The 25,002-nt window shown below is 37.0% G+C and overlaps 2 protein-coding genes across 5 annotated transcripts in view; one reads left to right on the top strand and one right to left on the bottom strand.

The window, feature by feature from the left end:
- The window catches only part of LOC129724274 (D-beta-hydroxybutyrate dehydrogenase, mitochondrial), a 196,184-nt gene that overhangs the window by 95,089 nt on the left and 76,093 nt on the right, over positions 1–25,002 (bottom strand). The gene's annotated exons all lie outside the window — the stretch shown is intronic.
- LOC129724277 (elongation of very long chain fatty acids protein 7) overlaps positions 1–25,002 on the top strand; it is an 88,122-nt gene that overhangs the window by 35,768 nt on the left and 27,352 nt on the right. Inside the window, exon 1 of one of the 3 annotated variants that reach the window (XM_055679011.1) lies at positions 24,230–24,507. The exons of the other annotated variants lie outside the window; for them this stretch is intronic. The gene's annotated coding sequence lies outside the window, so the exon portion shown is untranslated. Of the gene's footprint in view, positions 1–24,229; positions 24,508–25,002 lie in introns of those variants that run through there. 3 annotated transcript variants of the gene reach the window in all.

Below are 25,002 nucleotides of genomic sequence, written 5' to 3'. Positions count from 1 at the left end.
TAGTATGGATTAGAGCGCTTTGATTTCCGCATCGTTAAAGTGTCTAGTGATAATTTTCATACTGTAATAAGTTAAAATTGTATTTGATGGGTATCTTGTTTTGTTGTTTTATTGTATTTTCGAATGTTTTGTTAGGTTGATTAATATTGTATTGACAATTAATACCCTAACCGAAGATCCACTTCACAGAAAAATGAGGGAGAGAGAGAGCTAGCACTTTTCATCTCAGTGCTAGAAATGTTAGGATCTCCGTTTTTGACAACATGCTTCGCCATTTTCTGTTGCCAAAAACGGAACGTTTTGTAGAAATTGTGTTTCTTGCAAATTCTTTTGTGTCGTACATTCAAACCCAAAAAGTGACTTATCTCTTTTACTGTGGTTGAGATATTTTTCGAAATTTTATAAATTTGAAAATAAAAACGTTTGTTTGCAATAAATTCAAACGTAAATAATTTGCAATTCTTAGTATTTCAAATGATCGATAATAGGTGAGCTTTGAAATACACTAGTAGGTATGAAGTTAATTTGCACAAAAACTGTTTAAAATACAGTCAAAATATTGCTAAGGTTCGTTCGATAACACCGCTCCAAAACCCGATTAATACAACCATTGAGAGTTGTCAACGATCGTGATCAAAGTTCCCGACAGCGGCATAGTCAATCAGTTGGAAATAAATTATTAATATCGTAGCTTTCTAATTCCGGACCAAGCCAAAGTAACCAGAGTAGAGAAATTTGTAATTTTTATTTTGCTCACATCCGACCGCATCGTTATGACATCGCCAGCGTTGTTTTCAAAGGTGTCAAAAACCTGCTAAGTAACAATCCCATCCTTAGTGCGGCAATTCACGACATGATCCAATCGAATTCGTCTGCCACTCTCGCTCGAGCGAACGTGTCAGTGAACCATCTCCTGCGGTCAATAGGAGCCAACGCGGTGGGCCCCAACCTGGGTTGAAAATGTAACAACGGTTACCCGCATCTCGATTAGTTCAGCCAAATGTCGTAACACCTACAACCGAAGAAAAAGTCTCCTTACGAAGCTAAGACAAAAAAAAAAAACAAACCGAATTTGGAGTGTTTCAAGCCGCCAATGAGAGTGACAGACAGTGACATAATTCTGACGTAGCAAGTTTCGTTCACCTCTTTTTTCCCACAGAAATTTTACGACTTTTAATTGTGTTAACTGAGCATGAATTAAGACACTACACCGACTTTAATCACCTTAGTGCGCAAATTCTTCCACACTCAGGTCGAACTCCCTTGGTCTCTTCATCTTTCTTTGTGCCGGGACCCAACCGACCTTGAAGCACGTGCATGAGCCTGAGCCGCGTTTAAGTTATCGCTAACCAACAGTCAGCTGGCGTAACATCTCGGCAATTACGCCATCCGGACTTCTTCACAGTGAGTTTCTTTTACTCACTTCTTTCTCCATGTCTGAGGTGTGTGTGTGTGTGAGGTGGCCCTACATCCAAGTATGATGACAGTTCTACAAGGTATGCTATTCACGTCGATGCATTAGTATGAGTGATCGTTATGAATTTTTTCCAATTTTGTATGAAATTTGAAATGATTTTGCATTTTAAACTAAACTTATAAAACATACTTTCCTGAAAAGTTATAGAAATGATGTTGAAACATGTTTCATTTGTGGGGAATGCATAAAAATTCTGCGGTTTAGGTAAAATATGCTGTTTTTCATCAATTTGCCGGTAACCTTATTGCACTTTTCGTTTTTTTTTTCTTGTACTCTAATAGCGCTTCTAAATACAGTCGCTTATGTTTCATACAGTAACAAAAGCCATGAGCTATGACAATGACTAAGATTATGCTCCAACTATTAGAAATATAGCATTTTTATATAGTTTATTTCGACATATTGTCGCAATTTTTCACACTAAATCTAAATTAATATCAATTTCTAGTGTGTTTCAACTGGAGATTCACTTTCCAACTAAAAAAATCAGATATAAAACAACATAAAACGAGAAATTTCCAAAAATGTTCTGAATTCCATACAAAACGCGAAATTTTTACTTACCGAGATTTGTTTGTGTGCGTGGATAGACAAAAATGTAGCATACCTTGTAGAACTGTCATCATACTTGGGCCCTACATAACTTCGCCCAGGTGTCTGTCGCTCTGACAGCTGATCCGAGACGTACAACGTGGAAAGCAAACATCTCTGCCACGGGTACCGAAGCGGGACAGTGATTTAACCCTTCGTAAACCAATCCGTTCCACACTTGCAGCCCAAACTGGTTCATGAGCCGCTGCTGTTTATTGCTGACCTTGCCCAATCGGTTCGCTTGATGCCGTCACCGGTGTTGCTGCCCTGGTTGTTTCGGGGAGGCGGTTGAGGCTATTAGCATCATACCCTAGTTTACATACCATCAGTTGCTGATAGCAAATATCCGACCGATTCGTCATACATCACACATCAGATCGGATGGAGGATGGAGGAAGAAAACCCAACACACACTTTCGCGGTCACTTTAAATTGGTTGGTAAATACAATTTTCGGCGAAGCAAAATAAGACGAAAAAAAGGTGGTACCTGTCTAGGTACATTTTCAGCACTGTTAGCACCCTCGACAGGTTCGTTGAGCTCATTCGAGTTCAGCCCGATTGCGAACTTGAACAAGGTTCGCTCTGTTTAGCACTTTGATTCGGTGTTGTTGTTTCACGAAATTGCAATTCTGGCTGCAAGGTTGGTTTAATTTGAGCTCACCTGTTGGGGCTGTTCATTAACAGGAGGAAAGAACTGTTTTGAATCGTTTCAGCGTTATATGATTGACGTGAGTGGGATTGTTGTTTGGCAGTGTTTTAGTATTCTACCAACAATGGATAGTAACAAACTTCAACTATGATTGATACAAGTTTTAAAAATTTTAGAAATTTCAATCATTTTGATATTCGAAATTAAACTAAAAGTTAATATAAAGACAGTTGTTTGCCAACGCTTTGTCGAGCAAAGCTGCTTAGAATTTCTCAGCGTTGTTTTTATGGCTCTTTTGAAACAGTTTGATTACCATAGCACTTCCTCATAAGCATGTCTATAGACTAATTCTAGCTACTCAATTAGAAAGCAAAACACTGAACTCGAGTTCAAGTTTAATTAGCAGTGCTGATTCGAAGGTCGGAAAGTGTTTTTGATTTAAACTTCAGTATCGAACTGTCACATTTACCAACGAAAAAGTAGGTGAAAGAAACTTGCATAAAACGAGTTTCCGCCACAAGTACCCAAATTTACGCAACCTTGACAAGTTAAGCAAATTACCCGACGCATCAACGCAGCGCACTCCAAGCTTCAATCCCAGCCCAAGTGCAAGATCACTTTCGATTTCAATGGCAAAAACGCGGCGGGCACGACTTGCATGCCGAGCTTAATTGCTATTTACCTACTCATACCGCGTCCCAGCGCGGCAAGTTCCCGCGCATCTGGAGACTGCTCTCCACCACGACGGGAATCATGGGGCGCAATCCATTAGGCCACACGTCTTCTTGTTTTCTTTCGCCAAACTCGTTCGCGATCGCTCATGAATATTATGCTGCCTCCACGGAAGGCACATCGAGCTGCAAGTACCCTGCCTCTGTTTGTGCGGTGTGACTTGATTAAGACGTGTTTGCGCGAGTGCGCGTTCGCGCACTTTAATAGCGCACTTGAACTTCACGCGCGTATGGATCAAGTTTTTACAATGTTTGCATGCTATGGCCAGCACCATGTTGACCAATCAAACTGCCCCGGCCCGTGTCAGCAAACTCTAGTGGAGCTGCTGCCGGGTAACCTCGAACTTGATGCGAATGCTTTCTTTGCGTTTTGAACGAGTAGAGTTTTGAGTTAATAATTGAAACTTGCTTTCAGGTCGATATTTCAGAGGTTCACTGTTTGGATTTGAACTAAGTTCAACAGCTAGACAGCATTCCCGGAAGCAAATAATAGATTTTATAATGAGTGCATTTTAAATTCGCAGAAAGCGCGATAGACGAGGAGCTGTTGTGAATATAACAACATTTCACGCTGGTCTTACGCGACTGTAATAAATGTATTTATTCTGTTTGCTGTCATTCTGTGTTCTCCCCTGCAGCACTGCTGAAAAGTTCTTGACCATCGCAACGGGCGATGTCGATCCAGGTGCGCTTCGGTAGCCGCTGCACAGTGGGGCGACTCCATACAAAGGCTGGCCAAGCAAAAAAAAATGTCGATAAATGCGACAAAAACCTGGTATTTACATAATTTTGGTGCGCTGAACACGAATTTGGCATCCATTTTTTGTTTGGGCCCGTCCATAAAGCACGAAACCCAATTTTTAATATTTTTTGGCACTTTTTTCCTTATTTATAGAGTTATAGGATTGAGCACAAGTAGTGCCACTGGGCGTCCTCTCCATTAAAAAAAAAATACGTAATTCATGGACGACCCCTCAAAATCAACAAAATTTGCCTAAATATATATATTTTTTTAAATGAACTAAAACAACATAAGTAATACAAACTAATTACAAATTGAAAGAGTCATCATCATCATCATCATCATCATCATCATCTAAATCTAGTGTTGAATTGTTTCCAGAAAATTTGAAGTTCATTATACTTATCAGCAGGAAAAATATCTTTCACTGCTATTTTCATTAGTGATTTTCGATGTTTCATTATTTCATATATATGTTATCTTCCTAATCCGGTTTCTATGGTTGAAAGAGGACATTTAAATATATGTATAACTCCATGAATTGACAACTTGCTAGACATTGAATTAGGTGGTTCCGCTGAAGTTGAAGGCTCCATAATAAAATTCAACGAATTTATGAATTCGAAAACCAAGGCACTGGAATGATACAACGTTCTAAATGAATACGAAATGGTGCGGAGGGCGACGACTGTTCTTTGTTTTTTTTCTCATAAAGCAAAATGTGTGCTTTACTTTTGTATGCAAACGAGTGCAAAGCAAAAGCAATCAATATTTATTTATTTATTTATTTCGTCAAGCAAATGTAGACTACAGTTATAATAATACAATGTTTTCTTATATTCTATACATTATTTCCAGTAGTTAGTCGTTTTTTTATTTGATTTCTGCCCATGGTGATGTCGATATTTTCGCACTGCTGATTATAGTGACGCATCATGCGATTTATTGGGCCATTTTTTGAGTAGTTTGTTCTGTGAGAATTTTCCGAAAATATTTTACGATTTCTTAATTGACGACTGGGTGCATAAAAATTTAGTTGTGATAATAATTGAGTAGATTGCACGCGTTGAGAAATAATGTCATTGATAAAATAAAGCATTGACAGACTGCGGCGTTCTTTAAGTGCTTGTATGTCTATAAGCATGCAGCGTGCTTCATATGATGGTAACGGAAATGATGTCCAATTTAGCTTACGAAGCGCGTACAAAAGAAATTGTTTTTGGACAGATTCAATGCGTTCTTCATGTGTGGCAATATAGGGATTCCATACAATGCTACAGTATTCCAGAATTGGTCGGACGTATGTAATATATAATAGTTTGATTGTATATGGGTCTTGAAAATTGTGGCCGAAGCGTTTTATAAAGCCCAGCATACTATTTGCTTTGTTGATAATTGTGTTATAATGTTCTATGAATGTAAGTTTGGAGTCTAAGATTACGCCTAGGTCCCTTACGATTTTGCATTTTTCTACTGGTTGGTTTCCTAAGAAAATGTTTGTAGGTGGTGTTACTGTTTTTCTGCTAAAGGCTATTGAATTACATTTTTTAATGTTGAGTTGTAATAGGCTTTTGTTGCACCAAGTGTAGAATACATTAATTTCATTCTGGAATATTTCGAAGTCTTCTGCATTGGTTATTTCTATAAAGAGCTTCATGTCATCAGCATATACAAGCACATGTATTGACTTAAGAAGGAAGGAAATGTCATTTACGTATAATATAAAAAGAAGAGGGCCCAGGTGGGAACCTTGAGGAACCCCAGAAGTTACTTCTATTGGGTTTGAAAAGGAATGTTGAAAGCGGACTATTTGTGTTCGTTTTGTTAAGTATGACTGCAGCCATTCCAAAAATTTTGTTTCAGTTCCGTATTTTTCGAGCTTGAAGAGCAATAATGGTATGTCGATTCTGTCAAATGCCTTGCTAAAGTCCGTATAAAGAGCTTCTACGTGGTTACCGTTGTCCATTACAGTCAGAGTGAAAGTTATGAATTCCAAAAGATTTGTGGTAGTTGATCGGCCTTTGTAAAAGCCGTGCTGTTGAGTTGTAATTTGGTGTTTTACTTGTTGAAAGATTTTTTCATTAATTATTGATTCAAATAATTTTGGAATGCATGAAATAATGGCAATTCCACGATAATTACGAATGTCAGATTTAGCGCCAGATTTGAAAATTGGCACTAAATATGAAGTTTTCCAGAGTTCTGGGAAAATTCCATTCTTCAGGGACATGTTAAAAAGGTGTTGTAATGGTGTAGATAGTTCTTCTGCCAAATTTTTGAGAAAAATTGGAGCTATTCTGTCAGGTCCAGGACCTTTCGTAGCGTCTAAATTTTTAAGTGCGTTTTGAATTTCGAATTCAGATATTTGATTGACAGATAAAGAATTCGAAAATTCAGGAAAATACGAGAAGTATTCGCGGTCGCGATCTGTTTCTTCATATTTGGTGTAAATTTCTTGAAAAAAAGTGGCAAAAAGACTACATATTTCATTACTAGTTTGTCCTACATTACTGTCAAGATGCATTCGTGATGGAAAGTTGTTACTTTTTAGTTTGGTTTTTACGTAATTAAAGAAGTTCTTAGGGCAAGACTTGATTTGATATTCGATTTTACGATTATGTTCTTCATGTGCAATTTTAATGGCTGCGTCAAGTTGACAGCAAATTTCTTGGTAATTTTGAAGATTTTCGCTATTGCTGTCTTTTTTGTATATTTTATGTGCTTTTTGTTTTCTATTTTTTAGGTTCTTCAATTGTGGATTAAACCACACTGGATATTTGTTGGTGTTCGTTCGTCTTCTTTTCTTTAGAGGTACATTTTCTGATATAATTTGATTAATTATTTCATAAAATTTTGATACTTCTACGTTGACATTTCCTTCTTTACAAATTATACTACGCCAATTTATTATGCGAAGTCTACGTTTGACTTGTTCGAAGTCAGTTTTGTGGTATTCCGGTACATCCTCGTACTCGCAGTCGCTGGGGTACGAAGTGTTATTCATTACTATTGAATATTCAATTGCTGTGTGGAATGCTTCATTTTTCCAGATGGGAGTCAATGATGCATCTACACAGAAGTCTTCAGTGCAGTTTGTGAATAATAGGTCTAAATAAGCATTTTGTTTGTTTTTGACATGATTGATTTGATATAGACCGAGTTCTGAGGATTTGCCAAAAAGATACTGCAGTGTTTCGTTTTCGCCTACGACTGGGAGTAAGATAGATTCATTTTCAATGTCTACAATAAAGTCTGCATTACGTTGGTTGAAGTCGCCATAGACATGCAGTTTTACTTCTGGTTTCATGTTAGACATAATAGATTCTAGAGTTTTGAAAAATAATTCATACGAATGTTTATGAGCATGTTCCGGTGGAAAGTACACGGAACAGAAGATATGTTCTTCGCCAGCAATAAATGCTTTGGCCCATACGTGTTCAAATTCTTTATATTTGTCGGATATTATTTCTTCAGAAGTAAAGTCTACATTAATGGCAATGAGGACTCCACCGCCTGACTTTTTTTGACTGGTAGACAAATTCCGATCGTGCCGGAATACATTATAATTGTTTCCAAATACTTCTTCGCTTCTTACGCTTTCGTCCCAGCTACTTTCAGTTCCTAAAATTATTTTAAAAGATGACGACAATAGATTTTGTTGAATTTCTTTCATTTTGCTTGGGCTTTTCATGCGATTGAAATTCTGACAATAGATAAGAATTTCAGTCGCATTCTGTCGAGGAAGCGAAGAAGTGTTAGTCAAGTTATTACTTATATTGAAATATAATGGTTCTGCCTCAGAAGAGGGCGTCCTTACTTGCGAAAATTTGTACTAAATTTATTTACACTTTCGCGAAGTTGTTGAAGACGGTGCGTGCGTTCATTTGATAAAAAATGACGATATGATTGAAGGTCGGCTACTGCTTCGGCTGGCGTGAGTCCATATTCCTGATGGACTTCAATAAAGACGCGTTGGAGTTGTTCTGGAGATGTCGGCAGTCCTTCGGATGCGAGAAGCATTCTTATACTGGTTGGTGTCATTCCTTCTACGCATACAGATGATGGTTGGTCCTTCATGTATGCGAGATATAGGCGTGTAATATGCATTACTTTTGGGTCGCGGAGTCTAGCCTTCAAAAAGCGCTCGTCGCCATTCGATGATTGCTGCGTAAGTCGGACGATTGGTGGACGCATGGGGTCAAGTTCAAATTGGCTGTCTTGCGGTGCTGATTGTATGCTGGCGTTGCTGGCAGGAGCCGGTGCAGAATTTTCATTGTTAGTTGCATTTTTTTCTGTCCGATATGGGTTGATAGTTTCGCCTTTTTGGAAATTTATAAATTTTGATGTTATGTCTGAATTCGGCGGCCCAGCAAATTGAACGCGTGCAGCTGCCAGGAGGTCTTTGTCCGAGGGTAGTGGTTGTTTTGGCATTTCAGCAATTTGAGTTTTCTTTGAGTTGCAGGCGAAATGGTTTATTCCGTGTTTATAGGTGTTGTTACTTATGCTGATAGGGTTTGAGTTTTCCTGCTGACGTTTGCGTTGCTGCATACGTTTACGAGCGGCCTTTTCTGCTTGCTTTTCCTGCATGCGTCTTTTACGCTGTCTGGCGTCATATTCAGTCCAGTCGCGTTTCCATACTTTTTTATTGCCAATTAGGCGCCAGCCTGATGTGAAATTTGGAGTACGGTGTTCTTCTGAGTCCGATTCTGAAAGTGGCAATGAAAGGCGAAGTTCTTCAGCCAGACTGGGATGATTGTCTGTTTTTGGCTGGAGTGAATTCGATTCTTTGAGCGCTTTTAATTCATTGATTAGTTCCTGCGCCGTTGTACTGCAGTTTGTTTTCTTATTTTGTATAGCTTCTAATTGGTGTTCCATATTGTCAATTTTCGATTCAATATTAGTAAATGCTTTTTCCAGGTGCTGTTGTATGTTCTTTGTGTGCTGCCGATTTTCTTTGCTAATGTCCGATATGTCCGATATGGAGTCATGGCCAAGTTCGCCGAACAGCGTCGAAATGCGATTTATGGTTTTTGCCGACGCATTGTTTGTGTTGATATTTACTTTTTTAATTTCCGTCTTCAATTCAGAAAGCAGTGTATTGATACTGTCCAGTGTGTCGTGCGTTACAGTCAGTTTAGGAAGTTGACTGATTATTGAATGATTTGATTTGATTTGTGATTCAATACTTTCTGTTAAAATTTTCTGGTGCTGGATGAGCTTCTTCAGTTGGAGTTGGTCCATGAATTGTTCCTGGCATTCTATGCATAAGGGCAGCATAAATGAACGCAGTAGTTCTTCTTGGTTCCTACGGGTTCCTACGCAGGCTATGGTTAGCCGGAGTTTGATGGTATGAATTTGCTGCTAGTATTTGACACTTCAATCAGTTTAGCGAATTTCATGTTCATGAATTGAAAAGTGCTGAATTTTTTTAATGTTATTTTAAATTTGCAGAAAGTGATAAAATTTGACATAATTGAAATTTCATACAGATTTGTTTACTGTTTTTTTTTGTTTAACACTTATTCTATAACTTTTCATTGATAAATTTTGTGATTTTTGTCCAAATTTATATTTTATCCTTACGGATTGAGTACGATATCATAAATTTTCATTAATGGGGTATCATGGTTATGATTAAAATTATTCCTGGATTAAATTTCAACTTCAAAAATAAAAACTAAAGAAATCTGCTATCGCTTTTTTCACTTAAGTGACAATTTGCGCAGTTTTGCGCTACAGCGGACAGTATGCATTTGAAAGCTTACGTTTTTACCTAAATTTTGAATGTAGTCACAACCGTGGCAAACTGCGGCAACTAAACTTTTAAGCTACTTTTCTGAAAAAAATCACTTTTTTTTAAATTTTTAAGTGTCAGGCCTACAATAACCGAATTTTACAATATCTAATGAAAAGGGTTTGTTTCGCACAATATTTACAACAACTTTCCCTTTGACGTCAAAAAAATCCAAGCTATCATTGAAGTTACAGAGCGTTTTAAAGTAATGTACTTTTTTTCAAGAAAAAGACAAAAAACGTCAGTTCGTCAAGCTTTGAAAAGTCATAAAATATTCAGATTTCATGATATTGCGCTCAAATTTTGGATTAAGACACTTGAATGTTATAGCAATAAAGGAAAAATATTATGAAACAGCTAACGAAAAAAAATTTTATTGGCTGATGGTCAGCGATTCCCCACTGTGCGCTGGCGAAATCGAACCTGGCGAAAACACGTTTGTCACCGTGAACTGTGTGCACTTCTTCTACAAACTTCCAATTGGACTTGCCGGGGGCAAGCTAGATATTGGTTCCGTGTGCTCAATTCGTAAGGTTAATAGGTCAGATTTGAGTGCTAGATTACTTATGCATCGGCCTTCACAAAGTGGACTTCATTATTAATCTTATGAAGTGAGTGGAAACTGTATATTCTCAGATAAAGATTAGGTGGGGCTTTGAGTTGTAGAATGTTCTAATGGAAACTTTTCTGACTGTAGGTATTACTAATGATTACTTAGTAGACTTACCACATTCTTCTTTTTAAAATAGATGTAAAATGTACAGTGTTTCTACAGTAAAAATCGAAGGGTGATTGCTTATATCTATTTGTTTTAATATTCCCCATGAGTGAAAAAGGAAGCTCAATAGCTAGATAATCGTTAGCAAGTTTGCAAATGCAAATTTAAGGTTCAAAGTAAATGTTTTAAACCGTAAAATTCAAAGTTCTAGATACAAATGCTCGAGGAAAACTTTCCAAAGTAGAATTCAAAGCATCATTTGAAGTAAAGAGCGCAAATCTACGATTTACCTTTCTTATAGAAAGGTATAGCAATCACTGGAAAACCCAAAGGTATAAAAGTGGTCCCAATGGCCGAATGTCATATACCACTCGACCCCATTCGACGAACTGAGCATTTTCTGTATGTATGTGTGTATGTGTGTGAATATGCAACTTTTTCTTCTCACTCACTTTTCTCAGAGATGGCTGGACCGATTTTCATGAAATTAATTGCAAATGAAAGGTCTAGTTGCACCATAGATTGCTATTGAATTTCATTGTAATCGGATTTTTAGTTTAGAGGTTATGTATTGAAATGAAAAAATCAAGAAACATCAATATCTCAGAAACCACATTATCGATTTCAATAAAACTGGTATCAAATGATTGGGCTATCTCCAAAACTCATAACTTTTAAATTTCGTTATGATTGAACATATGGTGCAAAAGTTATGTTAAGAAATGTTTTCCAGAGGGTGTTTAAACTCATTCATTTTTCTCAAAGATGGCTGAACCGATTTTCACAAAATTAGTGTCAAATGAAAGGTCTAGTTGCCCCATAGGTTGCTATTGAATTTTATTGTAATCGGATTGTGACTTTGTCCGGTATTCATAAAAATTTGAAATCACATAATGAAAATAAACATATTGACTTTCTCCTTACGATCACTGGCTAATTAAAAGGTAGAAAAGTGATCCAAATGGCCGAATGTCATATACTACTCGACTCAGTTCGACTAATCGAGCATTTTCTGCATGTATGCAGAGATATACATGTGTATATGTTTGTGTGTGGGTGTGTAGGTGTGTAGGTGTGTATGTGCACCTTTTTTTCGCTCTTACTTTTCTCAGAGGTGGTCTGACCGATTCTTTCTATCTTGGTGTCAAATGAAGGGTCTATTTGCCGCTTAGGTTGCTATTGAATTTCATTGTAATCGAACTTTTAGTTTTGGTGCTGCGTCGAAATGTGAAAATCGCTCTTATATCTCTGAAGCTATGAACATAGTTGAATTCAAATTAACGGGCTTTTAAACCCTTAAACAATGAATTTCATAATGTTTAAACATGTGGTTTGAAAGTTATAGAAGAAATCGTAACCCAGAGACTGTTTAAAACTAAGACATTTGGCATAAAAATAAATTCAATATTGGAAATTTAATGCTTTTTTATGGGTTAACAAAGTGGAACTTCGGTGACATTGAAGCACAACTTTTGGAAGTCCGATAACAAAGGCTATCTTCAAGACCTCTGCTACCTTGCAGCCATCGTTGTTTCTCCCACGGGAAACACGGTGTCTAGTATCTGCAGTTTAATCCGACGAAGGATTATCGAGAAAATATACCATTTCAGACCATGCAACAGAAGGCTGCTTCGAATGGTTGTATGTCGTCTGTGGGAATGGAATTTTGTGACTAGGCAAATGCACACAAATGAGCTGGTCCTTCCATTGGGTGTTTTTCCGAGAAGACAAAGCTTTTAAAACCTACCGCCAAATGAAATTCGAAAAGTCTTTTTCCTACTGTTTGTCATGCGATGAAAAACAATTCGAATGTTGTTCTCGAGTTGACAATTTACTTAACTACGCAACAGTGTATTTAAACAGCACGCGCCTTGTACGGTAAGCGGTATAGCTGAAGATAGCAAGAAAACACATCATCAACGCAACTCGTATTGGGAGTGAGTGATGTAAACCCGCGAAACCACTGTTTCTCTAATCCCGGTTTTCTACATGATAGTCATTGATCTTCGATATTCTCACAATTCACATTTTTCTCCAAATACGGAAAAAGCCACAAGGTCTAGGATGTGCCAAAGGACATAAACCCTCCCAACACACCAGAGCTCCGTCCTATAGAAAAATATCTGGCCAGACTAACTGGCGGTCTGCGGCGAACAAAGTGACCTAGAAGGCTGTAGTCAAGGGAAAGGTCCATCAATTTTTAGGTTAAAAAGTTACAACATCATAAACCAAAAACCAATAAGTCAAATAGTTCGAATATAAAACCAACAAAAAGGAGAAAAAGTAAAAAATATACAAGTAAAAAGTCATGCCGAACAGCTAAAGAGTCGAATCGTGAAATATTGAAAAAGATCGAAAACTCCAAAAATATCAAAAAGTGAAAGAGTGAAACGAAGTTGAAACATGAACAATCCATAAATATATCAAAGTAAAAATGTAAAAAAGTTCTTAAGTCCAAGAACCAAAAATCTGGAAATCAAATTTACAAGAAGTCAAGTAAGCAAGTCAAAGCGTCAAAATGTAAAACATCAGTAGTTCAAAAAACTCAAAAATCAAAAAACAATAATCATTAATCATTAAAATAAAACTGTTGAGAAGATAAAACCCAAACAATCCAAAAATCATATAAAAAAAAGTTCATCAAGTCAAGTCAAGTGGAACCTCAGAAAGAAACGAAAGACAGTTGTAAACCACGACTTACAAAAACCAGCCTAGTTCTTTAGAGTGTAAACACAATCAGCGATGACGTCATCCGAATCGTCAAAGAAAACAGTGCAGTAGGCTCATGTGTATGCAACTGACAACACATTATAGATTTCAATTGTGCCACAGGATAATAAAACTTCACGTGTCGGTTGAGATTGTATACTTTAGGTAACATTTTGTTGAACGGTTCTCCGAAAAGCGTAAGAAATATTATTATACCCTCTCAGGCCATTCCAATTGCACCCAGCAAATCAGTAACTGGAGCAATCTAGAAGAGAAAACGAGCAGATGAATGATTTTCTTCTAACGACTACCATGCTGTTACATGTTGTGGATACGCAGACTTCAGAGCGTATTGAAGAAATAAGTTTCACATTAGATGGCGGTTCAAAAATTTCGTATTCTCAAACAATGTTCTCATGCAAAAGTTCAGCTCAACTGGACTCCGAAAAGTTATGCCTCAAAGCGGTCCAAGTTTCCCTATTTTGAATGATGAAGTTCATGAAATGTTCATTTCAATATCGAACTGGAACAGGGACTGTTGTATCGAATTTTTGAATGTCAAGATCTGGTGTTATCTAAATAAATCGAAAAACTCGACTGTCTGTTTTTTTTTTTTCAGGAAATTTTTGGGCTGGAGAACTTTTTCAGTTGTGCTACTAGTATTTTTTGCACCACGATTTATTTTTGAATAAAGTTTATGTAAAAATGGTATTGATGATTATCAATATTTTTAGAGCCAGGACAATTCATTTGAACATCTGTGCAAAGTTTCAGTCAGATAAAAAATATTCGATTTAAATGGTTGTTTTTATGGAATTGCATAGGTGGTCTTATGAAACCCAGTCAAGAATTCAAGAAGCAACTACTTGTTAGAGCTAAAACTATAGAGAAATGCTTTGAAATGTCCCAAGATACAAATATTGCGGTCAAAGTTGAACAGCTTTATTTCAAGACCATTTTATATAGCAAAATCGAATCACTCAACAAAGCCAAAGCCGAACAAGTGAAGAAGAATAGAAGCAAACTAAATAATACAATAACAAATTCAATCATTAACATTTTTTTCCACCGATGAGATCTGATTATATAGATTGTGATGACACTAGGTTGCCCAGTTCTATATTTTTTAACTCCTCGTACTTAGAGGTATCACTTAATGAATTTTGGTTGAATCCTGAAATTGGTAATTTCCTGGAGGAAAACTGGAACATGATCGGATGTAGCCAATGTGGTTCTGAAAACTTGGTTCGATTTCCATTGAATTTGGATATTCGCATGAGGCCTTTTATTAAAACAGTGGTACATAGTTAAATTGTTGATTAACGAAATAAACATTCACTCATTACTCAAAAAGTACAATGAACGTTACGGTTTGTAAAACTTCAATCATCTGTCGAATATCGCTTAACAGTACATAATATGCATTGCATTGAATATGATCATCATTCAAGCCACGTGGTAATGGCTTTGTGAACAAGCCATTTTCACCGCAGTAGCTGATTTGTTTATTTCAACGATTCAGATGACGTCACTGAAAAATAACAGTGCGGGAGTAGCTAGCCTTGTTTTTGTAAGCCGTGGTTGTAAACGAGATGCAGTTCAAGGCTAACTGGCGCTCTGCGGCGACCAAAATAACCTAGAAGGCTATATAAAACTTGATGAGGAAGTTTAACATTCGCTAAAAAAGAAGCTTGAGTCAAGATTTTTGCTTAATTCTGAACAAATTGAGCTTAGCAATAAACATGTTTAAATTTTTTATAAAAAAACTGGTCGATTTACACATATTTTTGTTTGATTAATTTTTGACCATAACACCCAAGTCATCGTGCCGAGAATTCAATAAATAATAGAGTTAAAATTAAAGGGTTGAAAAATCTCAGCAATAACAAAAACAGAACAACATAAAAAAGCAGTCAGAAACTTCAAGTAAATAAGTGGAAATCAAAAAATTGAAAATTTTACGAAAAGTCGGAGTTCAAACAGATAAAACTAAAAAATTGACAGGGTCAAAACGGTCCGAAAGTCAAACAGCCAAAAATTCAACAAGGCGAAAAGTCAGAGATAAAGAGTCAAAAAAACTAAACATCGAGACCTTGAAAAGTTCAAAAAATTATTTATAAAAGAGAATAAAATAAAACCAGAGAATCAAAAACTTTGAGAACAAAAATTCAAAAAATAAAAAGAAATTAAAAAACCGACAGGTAGTTGAAATTTGAAATCATAATAATCAGACAGTCAAAAAATCAATTAAATAAAAATGTAAAGCGGCAGTGAAAATCTTAATAAGTCAAAAGATGAAAAAATTAGCCATAGAATAAGAAATCAAACAGACAAATGAGCCGTTGAGAGCAAAAGTGGTACATGTGACAATTTTACACTTTTTGGCTTTTTTGCATAAATTGATGCAGAACACAATAACGTACTAGAATATCTAAGAAAACCCGAGATCCGATAACCTAAACCAAAGTTATAGCCAGAACAATTTTTGGTAATTAACATAATCACCATTTCGTTGAGAGCGAAATCGGTACATGTCCAGTCTGTGCATATTTGATGAATTGTAAGTCGAAGATCTTAGGATATAGAACAATCATGCAATCATGAACAATTGCTGAAGACAAAGTTGGTCAAGTGATTGAGTACTTTCAGATGAAGATCTGTCTGTTTTGGAATTTCAGTTCTATATTTTAAGATTAGCGAGCTATAATGCATCCTTCATGCTTAGACTGGACATGTACCACTTTTGCTCTCAACGGTTTCTGGTTGTCATTATTTTTCTCATAGAACAAAAGTGGTACATGTTTTTCCATTGAAGTTTATGTAAGTTTCTCAACCAGAACTCGTTATGCTTTCATGTACCGTCTTTTGAAATCTTTCCAACAATGATTTAGTGCAGTTATGTTGGGAAAAATTGTTGAAAATAATTTACTATTTGAGTGTTTTCGTTTATCGCGTTTCCTGAAAAATTTACTTAATGGCACATGTACCACTTTTGCTCTCAACGGCTCAAATGTCTAGATGAAAAAAATGATTTAAAGCATAACTTGAAGAATCGAGGAATCTAAAAATATTAATTCCAAAAATTAATAAACTCAACTCGTTATCCAAAACTGAAAAAGTGAAGTGTCAGAAAATTAAAAATTCAAAAGGGTGAAAAATAAAAAATCCAATAAGTACAGATAACCTTAAAATAAAAAAAATCATAAATTCAAAAATTCGAATTACGAAAAAGTTGAAGAAAATAATTGGGTCGACAAGCCAGAGGTCTTAGAGTCAGTCAAGGGCCGAGAAATAAAAAACTTAAATATCCAAATGTAAAAATAATAAAAATTCAAGCAAACAAAAAAAAAATAGTAAAAAACTCAAAAAGTTGTCAAAGTGAAAAACAAAAGAAAAACCATTACGGAAAGTTAAAATATATAAGGTCGAAAAGTCAAGACAGTCCAGAAGTCGAAGAGCCAAACAATTTAACAAATCGGAATCAGTCCTGTCGGAATAAGAAGAAACAAATCGTTTTTGCTCGTATACACGGACTGATTATTCCGATAAATCCGTTAAACTAACGGTTTTAGTCGTTTTTCAAACAACTCGGAATCAGTCAGAGATCAAAATTCAAAAAATCTGAACATTGAGAGAATCAAAAGTCAAAAGGGTAAATATGTAAAAAAAGAGGATAAAAAACCAGTGTCCAAAAAATACAAAATATAATGAGAAGTCAAAAATCAAAGCGTTAGAAGTTGACGTGTCAAACAAAAGAAAAATCAAACAGACAAAATATTCAGTAATCGAAAATGCAAAAATGAAGTGAAAAGCTCATAAGTTAGAAGGAAAGAAAATCTGCAAGGAAATAAGTCAAAAAGTGACGTCGTGAAAAGGTTGGTTAAAGGATCTTAAAATATGCATGAACTTGAAAAAAATAAATTGTATAAATAAAAAAAATTTAAACGCAGAAAAAGTGAGGAACAAAAAAGTAAATGAGTCCAGAAAGTGGAAAGTTCAAAAAGTCGGGAACATGAAAAATTGAAACACCAAAAGCCAAAGAATAAACAAGTCAAAAGACAGTCAGAAATCAAAATGTTCGGGAGTTAAATATCAAAATGTTAAAATAACAAAAATTATAGAAGTGAAGTTATAAGCCGTAAAATGTTAACATCAATAAAAAACAAAGCAAATAGTCAAAAACTTGAAAAGTTCAAACGCCATAATATCAAATAGTAAAATTCTAAAAGATGACAATTACAGAAAATTGAAAATCAAAAAAATAAAAGGCCATAAATTTAACAAGTCGAAAAGGCTCAGATCAAAAGAAAAAAATCGTTGGTTATTTATAAGACACGATTACAAGGTTAACGTAAGAATACAACAGCCTGTCTGTCAATGTATTTATTGCAAAAGGTTTGTTCTTATCTTAAACCTACAGAAAGAAAGATGACATTTGTTAGGAGTAAGTAGCATTTCGTTTCTTGATACTAAACTCACGATTACTGAGTAATACTCAGATGTGGAATACAACAAAATACTTGGTCGTTCTAAAAAGGACGGTTGATTTTAGTTTCCACAAGAATGAGGACATGTCAACGGTGCTTCCCACACAGACGGGAGAGCCAAAATCTAGCGTTGTGGAAGAGGCTGTTTACTTCGCTGGTCCGTCAGCGTAGATATTTGAAATCGCCGCCTGCTGCAGCTCTGCTTGCTGCTGGTCGACCCAGTTCCCAATAATTTGTCCTCTTGCAACAGTGGATATAAAGCTGCCGTTACCGATATTGCTACCCGCTGCTATCAGCTGCTATGTACTAAGTTGGAATCGTTCGTCCATTAGTAAAATGATGAGTTTAAGCAGAATCAGGTTTTATATTAAGTGCATTAACGGTTAACTAGGTATAATATTCTGTCGACTGTGTTAGGGAAAGCGAGCATTAGGTGACCAATCATATAAGTCTAAATCCAGGTTTCAACTAGGCTTAATCATTCTCAATAGTACAATGTTAGCAGAAATAATTAATAAGACGTGGAGATGAAGTCGAATTCTCAACCGACCTTGAAGTGTAATAAGTGAACGAGAAAATATTGACACTTCAATTGAGGTATTCAATTGATCCTCAAAAGGACAATTTATTATTTAATTTAATATTGGATATGATGCTAATCGCATTTCTGTGCTATCCCCAACAGCGGGTATAAGACACTCTTCCGATAACACAGTGGAAAGTTGTTTTCACACTGTAAATTTGACGACTAACAGATTTCGGTTGCCAGCACCCCCTTTGTATGTCGCCAAAATACGGCAATTTTTCACTAGTGGAAGTACCGGCCACTATAGCTACCGCTGCATCACAAAGGAAGCTTTTTACAAGAGCAAGAAGTGCTACTACACTGTCACTACACCGCACAAAGGCACTTTTTTACTAGCAGAAGTAATTGCGCTGCACCTACCGCTGACGCTGCTACCGCTACCGCTGCTACCTAGGATCGTGCTGATGGCCATCCAGTAGTAAACTGATTGTTTTGAGCAGAAGCAGGTGCTAACATAGCCCAAATAATGCATTCTCGGCTAATGTGATAACGGATAGGTCTCTGGGATAGGATTCTGTCGGCCGTGTTAGGGGAAGCAAGCATTAAGCGTGCACTCAGAGGTCGAAATTAGCGTTTCAACAAGGTCTGACAGTTTTCAACAGTACAAACGTTCGAATAATCAAACCGCAATTTTCTGCATATGGGCGGGTGCATACATGGTTCTCCTATCGATTGCTGTAATTATGAGGGAAATTTGTTCGAAACTGATTGAGTTTTGAACATGTGAACATTTTTTGTGATGCTCTGAATGTTCTGGTTTTTAAATTTGTTACTCTTTATGTGTTGCCTTTAGACTAAAGTGACCAGACGTCCCGCATTTCGCGGGACAGTCCCGCGTTTCAACAAAATGTCCCGCGTAGGAAAACGTCCCGCGAAATGTCCCGCGTTCATCTAATGTGTTCCACGCGCCTTTGCAATGCCACGCGATGTCAATAAAAATAAACCACAAGATATCACTTATTTTCACTGGGACGGTTGTCGGTATCTAGTTTTTTATGCCAAATATGTTAGAAATGCATGAAACGTCGAGATCAGGTATTATCTAAAAGAAAAATTGAAAATATTTGACTCTCTTGGACTTGAACTGACTAGGCCAATGGAAAGTTTTCCAGCTCATAAATTCCTAAGTCTTAGAGAGCCGATATTCGTCGATTTTTTTTTTCAGATAAAACCAGATCTCGACGTTTTATACATTGCTGAAACAATTGGCATACAAAAAAATCTATACTGAACATTTCATGAACTTCATCATCAGTCAAAAAAGTAATACTTTGACCGGTTTGAGGCACCACTTCTCGAAGGCCGATTGAGCTGAACTTCTGTATGAGAAAATTGTTCGAGAATACGAAACTTTTGAACCTTTTGGAATTCAAATATCAAATTTTTCCCATACAAGTCATTGACACTCTACTATGCATGTGTAATTTTTGACCATCACAGAATTAAACTGTTGTCCCGCGTTTAAGCTCTAACTATCTGGTCACAGACGTATTTCTACGTCAAAATCAAAGCGTCAGTCATGATGTCAAACCAACAAAAATTCATACAGACAAAATAACAAGTACTCAAAAATGCAGTGAAAAGATAAAAAATTCAAACGGTCCAAAAAATTTCAAGTCAATAAGTCAAATAGTTTAAAAAATAACAAGGATTCAAAAAATCGTAAAAACAACAAGTTTAAAACCAAAGAGCAATAAATAAGTCAAATGTCCAAATTAGAAAAAGAAGTAGAAGAATCAAAGCATCTCAAAATATTTCGTCTTGAAATGATTTCAAATTATGGAAATAATTCGAATTTCTCGGTTTATGAGAAAGTTAGGAGTCCTCACCATTAGTTTTGTTAGTTCTCTGTTTCATGAATTATTAAACCTTAAATCGAAGAGCCAAATTATCCAAATGTAAAAAAGTGAAACAGAAGAAAATCAAAAACTCAAACAGGGAGAGTTCAGAAAGTCGAAAAATCAAAACAGTAAAATGTGAAATAGTCAATAAGTCCACGCAGTCGAAAATTCAAGAAGTCAAAATTTAAAAGGCAATTACGTAAAAATGTCCAAAATATCAAAAAATGTAAAAGTCAACAAAATCAAAAGGCAAATAAACCAATAAGAAAAACGACGAAAAGTCAAGGTATCAAAATTTCAAAAGCTCATAAACTCAAAAATTGGATACTCGATGAGAAGCTTAATCCTCAACGTAAACATTATAAAAATGAATAATGTCAAACACAATGTGACAAAAATTCAAAAACCCGAATACAATACATACAAACCCTTTAAATATGAATATGTCAAAAATATCATAAATTCCCTGATAAAATGGGCACAAAAGTTCGAAGGAAACAAGTTAGAAATAGTCAGAATAATTGAAAATTATCAAATACGTCAGATTACAATAACGTCAAACGAAATCAAAAACACAGAACAGGATTATATCGTCAAAAATGATTAAACACGTCAAAAAATCGAGAAGTTTCGAAAACGTTATAAAAAATCATTAAGTTTTGATCGAAACGTGAAAAAAGCTCAAAAACGTTGGGAACTTTCAATAGAAATGTTTTAAACGTCATAAAATGATAATAAAAACGTTCAATATGTTGAAAATGACGAGAGAAAAAAACACCAAAAACATCTAAAGCTGAAGGCGTCAGGAATTGAAATTTCAGTATCCAGAGTTCAAAATAAAAATTTAATATTAAACCACCACCAACCAAAAATACACAGCAGACTGAAAAAAATGAGAACATAAATAGACAAGTCCAAACTCAAAATAAACATCTAGAACTCTTTCCCCCAGTTGATGGATTTGAAATCAGAAAAACATTTACCAGCAAGCAGTTGGGGGTGCATTCTGGATAGGCATCTACTTAGCGGCGACGTGCTAATCGATACATAGAACGCTGCGCAGAAAGGTCGCAACTCGCGCTTAGAGGCACGCAGAAGGTCACTTTATTAGCATGCTTTGGTTTTCTGCATATCACGGGTGTGTCATTCGCACTGCGAAAGAAAAATCTCAGCGCACGGCTTTTGGTTTGCTCCGCAGCTAATGATACATTTGCGGGTGATTATGGTGGTGGTCTCTTAGGAGAGGATAATTAGACACTATTGTTCTTGAATTAGGTGACAATATACACGCAACCGTCCGTGGGGTCAGGTCGTATTGTTCTTGAAAGTTTCGGTTTGATGAATCGGTGAGCTCATAATGATCGCGTGTTTGCGAATGGTAACTTGGAAACTAATGTGACTCACCGACTAGGTTTAGTTATTGTCAGTGGAACCTTGCGCTCAAGCGCAAGAATGTCTCTGCCGTGGCTGTGGTGAGGCCACTTGAAAGTGAGTCAGAAATTTAGTAAATATTTTGAAGATCAGACAAAACGTTTTGCTAGATCATCATCAAATGTCATTAAAAGTATTATTTTAGCTTACCATCCGCGCTTCCGTGAGAAAACCATCGATATAATTCAACGTTGTTAAGCAATCGTTAGCAGGTTTGCCAAAAATAAACAAGACCAAATCCGCAGCACTGCAAGTGGAGAGTGGCTTAGCTAGTTGGCTCATGACGTCAAGTCCATCAGCGCACGCAACCAACGAACCTGCGGCTGCGACTTAGGGGTCACGTAACTCGACCCGAGAGACAATACATTGGCCCCCACCGGTTAAATCTTTCGCCTTCGTGACCAGCTCCACTAGCGGTGGAAGTCGAAGTTTGGTTTGTCACTTTGAAAAAAAGACACAATAAAAAGTATAGCATAGAAGAGAAGAAACAACGTAACGAAATTTGGAAACCTTTGCTGTTTGGTGACAGAATGATTTAAAGACGCAGAAGCCTTCGGCTTTTGGGGTAGTTAGTGAAGAAAGTTTTACGTTTGAGAAAAAAAAACAAGTCTTCTGGAAGAAGACTAATCGAGCCGAACAAGTATGATCTCGGCCAAGGTTAGAAACGGTATAGATTTGGGATCGTCGCAATCTTTCGGTCGCCACGAGTGAAAACCCGACGTGGACGGTATGGTTATGCAATCATGCTATAGCTGATGAAAATTTTGAAAAAAAAAGAAACAACCATGGCAGCTGTACTGGGTGGAGAGCGGGAGGCTAGTTTTTGTGTTGTTGGCCTGAATGGCAAAACACCCTAACCGGCTGCTGTAGGTTGTTTTGAAGTTTGTAAGTGGGTTTTGATTTTCTGAGATCGATTTGCTTTCGCCGTTTCGGTACTGTTGGGCGCAGCAGCAACGTTGCAACTTGACAGAAAGTACCGATTTTATCGGATTAACATATTGACAAATCCTGCGGTGGGCTAATGGATTGGTCAAGGCAGCCATTTGCCGGTTGCCGATTAGGCAAACTTGATCTATCGACAAGCCACTCTGCAAGGACGCCATTTCGGAGACAGTTTGATAGGTTTGGTACGGTTTCCGTTCGAACTCAAGTTGAATATGTTCAGGCCTGATCTTAATTTGAATTAGATATCAGCTTTTGTTCATGGGGCGGCTTAAAAGTTATGGTTTGTTTTCAAGCATAGACGAACATACTTTAATATCAGCTTTTTCTGAACAACTCATGATGTAACGAACATACAAAGATACTTTCAATTTTATAAAGATAGATAGAAAAATATACAGTTTTCTAAAATTTTATTATTCTTTGATTTGATCAGGATTAGATAGATCAGTATAAAATTATAAATATACATGTGTCAAATACTCTCAATAATAATATGACTAATAACATGAGATGTCACAATAGTATGAATACTTTCCACATATAGACAACCTTGACAAATGCATTTATGAATATATTTACTGTATATGCAAATGATTTTATTCAAATTGGTCACTAAATTTCTAAAATTATGTGAGCGCCATCGCTGAAAAAAGTGAGGGTGAATGGAGAGTATTACTTTTACTCACATTGCATTGGGCGGAGGGTTGGAGTCGTATGCCTAAAAAAGGTAAATTTTAATTCAAATTATCTCGAATCGAACTGATCAAGTCTACAAAGAATCCATTTTGGTCTATTAATTTATTCACGGGTTGATTGATTCGAGCCTGTGAGCACGCGTGCCTGTCAGGGGCCCGCCAGCACCCTGACATGCGCAACGCAAAGTTCACTGAACAGCACGCCGTGCATCGGGACAATTTATGCACGTATTTTTCTTTACAAAAGTTCAATCCGTCTCTACCCCTCACAAATCATCTCGCCTGGTGGCCTTTTATAAGGTTACCCCACAGGCAGCCCGCGAAGGACAATTATGGGTGCAAACGGGGTTGTGATCGTCGATCATCCTCAACCCGTTCACCGTGAGCTCAGTGGCTGGTTCTAGGCTCCGGTTCCGGACGACCTCTCTGTCTGGACAGGCTGAAAGCCTTTCTGGGTGAGTGTTGTAAAATTCCTCTCAATTTCGACGTTCCGAAGATGCATTCAGTTTGGATCTACGCGATCGATGAGGTAACAGTTAATCATTCGATGTGTGTAGGTGTGTATGTGTGGAACCGTTCAAGGTGTGAGTGTCGCGTTTTTTTTTGTCAAAATAACGAAACTTTGGAACCATCGCGGACTCGGCAGGTATCGCAGCTGGATCGGAACGGAACGACTAGCAGCAGCAATCTCTCTTGCACGCGCGCACGCAAGCCTCCCTTCAAAAGAGATAGCGAAACACACAACAGAAAAAAAAATCGGTGGTGGTGAAGCGGACGCAAAACGGCGCGACAGTAGTACGCAACGCCACCGTCTGGAGACCGACTTTTCGAATGGACACTATCGAATCAGTTCGAGCTTGAATTCGGACGGCGCGAGTCACGCAACAGCACCGGAACAACAAACCGTCGTCGTGCGATTATCGAATTCTCCAAATCGTTCGCTCTGCATTCTAGGGATCGATCGGTGTGCGACCAGTGGCTAGCGAACGTTGTGATAGTGTACGAGATCGCGCATGGTCCGTGTCTTACCGGAGAACGGCGGACGGTTCTAGCGGGAAAAGTGTGTACAGGAGGCGCGGGATAAAGCGACAGTGAAGAATATTGATAAAGGTGCGACTTGCAGTGAATGCTAAATTTGTGTTCTTCCTTGGGATCGATCTGTGGTTTGGTGAATTACGTAATTTTGGTTTTGGTGATGTTCTCTGTAGTTACCTGCTAACAGTGAAAGTTTGAAACATAAGTTCGGTTTTTGTGGTTTCAATAAGTGGCGCGTTGAGTACTGACCCTAGAATTCTGGATCAACAACAAAAACTATGAAAATCAGAGTAGAATACGTATGCTAACTTCGACCTTGCATATAAAAAACTTGGTTTTTATGATTCGACATTAAATCCCTAATTTTAAAATATGCCAGTGCATAGTATACTCCACATACAAACGTTTGATATTTCAAAAGGATGCACAAAGCAAAATAGATTGCAATTTGTTAACACCAGAGAGCGTGAAGATTCTATGATGAAAATTACAACATCACGTAGGTGTTATGATGACTGATCTCGACTTGCTTCTGACATACTTGTGATACAGACAACCACGATGTGGCAT

Source organism: Wyeomyia smithii, chromosome 2 (assembly GCF_029784165.1).
Source record: "Wyeomyia smithii strain HCP4-BCI-WySm-NY-G18 chromosome 2, ASM2978416v1, whole genome shotgun sequence".
Taxonomy (NCBI): domain Eukaryota; kingdom Metazoa; phylum Arthropoda; class Insecta; order Diptera; family Culicidae; genus Wyeomyia; species Wyeomyia smithii.
Note: the sequence above shows the minus strand (reverse complement) of the source record. Positions and strands in the feature narration are given on the sequence as shown.